This window comes from Adelges cooleyi, unplaced genomic scaffold (assembly GCF_023614345.1).
Source record: "Adelges cooleyi isolate 19-005CV unplaced genomic scaffold, UGA_ACOO_1.1 ACOO_flye_CR_arks_rails_tigmint_CR_PRNA_247, whole genome shotgun sequence".
NCBI lineage: Eukaryota > Metazoa > Arthropoda > Insecta > Hemiptera > Adelgidae > Adelges > Adelges cooleyi.
This window is the reverse complement of record NW_026095912.1, coordinates 6,197,503-6,200,339: the sequence shown is the minus strand read 5'-3', so window position 1 is coordinate 6,200,339 and position 2,837 is coordinate 6,197,503. Positions and strand designations below refer to the sequence as shown.

Sequence of the window (2,837 nt, the reverse complement as noted above, 5' to 3'; positions counted from 1 at the left end):
AGCTCCATATAATTTTTTTTTTTAAATTATAATTTATTCTAAATTTATTCGGTACTTCAACGAGACATGAAAATGCTCTTTCGTGGTTGCAGACTCGGCTGAAAAACTTTTTGGCTTGATAAAGTACTTTCTAGGTATGATTTCTGATCTATAGAGTTGCCACACAAAGAAATCAGTTCAGCGGTTTACGAGATATCGTGGGTCCAGACACAAAAAAAAAAAATAATAAATAAAAACACATCATTGTAAAAACAATACCTTCTCAGCTCCGCATCGAAGCTATAATGTAACAACAGTTATTTTTTTATCCGAGTAACAGCCTGTTATTGCTACTCGAGTGATAACTGTTATAAATCACAGTTACTGTTATTTTCCCCCATCACTAATCGTAACTTTTTTGGGTTCTTGATGGGTACTTAACCGAATAAATACCTACTCCGTAATCCAGGTTTACCTAACAGTGCTTAGTATTTTCTTATACATTAGTTTTTAACAGTCTTTTAAACGTCACTGCCGTGGTATAAATATAGCTAGAATAATAAATAATATTTTTAAGTTAGGTATATTACGCAAAGTCAATATATTTTGCCAACACATTACATAGGTGTAAGGTGATACATTTAATTTGGCGCTCCCTAATAATTGCATACCACCTATAGAGCATTTTCCCGCTATAGCTGTTTATTATCCTGCTCTGACAGTATATGTATTCAAATGAATTAATCAAACATATTCATAAGTACTCAGGTCACGACTCACGGTATAGATAACAATTAACAATCAATAATATCTAAATACCTATTTGAGTTCTGCAGGCATTGGACATAAATTATAATTGTATACTCTGATACGTGTACAGGGCAGTTCTTCCAAAAAATGATAAGAGATAAGAGTTCTTCCAAAAGATAACACAATTTTTATTTTATCAGCGTGACCAACCCAGAAACACCAAAATATAAAATCACATTCTATCAGTCTGCCAATTCTATTAGAATAAAAGTAACTAAAATATAACTAACGTTTATCAGAGTTAACTGTTATCTCTAGAACTAAACGGCAATAATTCAAATGATAAAAAAAAATAACCGTGTTAAAATATATTATATTTTCTTAAATAGTACACATTTTTACGATACATTTATAATGACAAAAAACCAACTAGTTCATATGACGACAACGATAATTATTGGTAAATAAAATTTACTTTCGTTTCTTATTAATATTAAATGAATATTTTTATTAGAATTCTTTTTTAATTCATAATTCAAAACTCTTATTTTCACATAATATAAACTTGCAATATTTAATATGAATAACATAATATATTTATCAATTATAGTACCTAGCGACAAAGTTCATACATACACTATATTGTACTAATTTGTGTGACAATATTATTACATCCTATTTAAATAAAACTATTAATACAAGTAAATTATGTTTTACAGTATGATGGTAGTTGTCTGAAGTCATAAAAAGCTTATCGGTATGCTTATTCATTAGAGCGGTTCGATTCCTGAAACTATCTCTAGTCTGATTAAGTGTGGTAACAGGTATGGAGTTATTTTTTGTAAAATTGTTTTAATTGATTTAATCTCTATTATTTTAATAATTAACATTTCAACTTTTAACTTATTTATTAATAATATATCTTTCAGTTTTAAGATGAGTCAAAGATTCTGGTTGAACAGTTCTCCTTCGACACTAACTGGAAGAAATAATTGTTTTATCATTTGTCTAAATAGACTAGGTAAGGAAAACATTCTAGATTTGTAGTATTAATACAAATATTGATACAAAATTAGTTTAATATCAATCTAAAACACCCTAATATAGGGTATTTAAAAAAAAAGAAATCAAATGTAAATTATCTTTCTTTTTAATAATTTAATTTACTATTTTCTAACATTGTTAGTTTTTGTACAAGAAAAATTGCATTTACTTGTAGATCTTACGTTTCATTGGTATGAGATAACAAACTAGGTCCACTTGATATATACCGGTCACAAATATAGTCTATTCATGAAATCACTCTTCCAAGTGTTATTGATAGATAATTTAAGTTGAATGGTATAAAAAAATGTCATTATCAATTTTCGTTATATTTAATTTTAACTTCACAATTAACAAACGTTAACATTAGTAATTAATTTAAAATTGGTTTTATATTATAATTATTATTAATATTATTTAACCATTTGTTGTTTTTTCAGCTAGAATGTGATCAGAGGAAGATTAAATGGACATATCATGTATTTCTCCATGGACACTGTAATCCATGATGGATTTTTGACACTATATTTGAATATTTGTTGTTGAAGTTAATTGGATTTTGTGCAAAACCCCTGGAAGAATATTCTGTATCAGACTAACAGTATAAACGCCACCCAGTATTTCAGTTTACCTGCTGTTAAACATCGTAGTATCATCTCCAATCTCTTTATATTTTGTTTAATTTTATTTAAAAAAGTCTCATTATAATTTATTATTAATCAACTGTAATTCAGTTGTTTATTTATTGAATAACTTATTATCCTGTCTTCAACGTCCATATAAACTGTACTGTATTTATGACCACTACACTGATATCTCATTTGGCTAAATACTTTTAATTTTTAACTACATTAAAACAAAATTAAGATTGTTTAAATTTTTTTTTTTTTGAATACTTGTATTATTGTTTGAATATTTTTACACTTTAAGTGTCAATACAAGTATCTTTAGTTTAACGATACTAACAGTATATTACTATTACAATTTTGACAAACATAATTATTAGCCTACCAAATAAATTATAAATGTAGCTTCTGTATTTGCTTATTTATTAATATTTACTT

At 26.6% G+C, this 2,837-nt stretch overlaps 1 long non-coding RNA gene across 1 annotated transcript; it reads left to right on the top strand.

The window, feature by feature from the left end:
• The first annotated feature begins 872 nt into the window (after nucleotides 1-872).
• Nucleotides 873-2,594, top strand: LOC126836794 (uncharacterized). Its single transcript, XR_007685393.1, has 4 exons — nucleotides 873-1,189; nucleotides 1,449-1,553; nucleotides 1,659-1,750; nucleotides 2,214-2,594. It is a non-coding gene; the product is annotated as an uncharacterized LOC126836794 (long non-coding RNA).
• The last annotated feature ends 243 nt before the right edge of the window (nucleotides 2,595-2,837 follow it).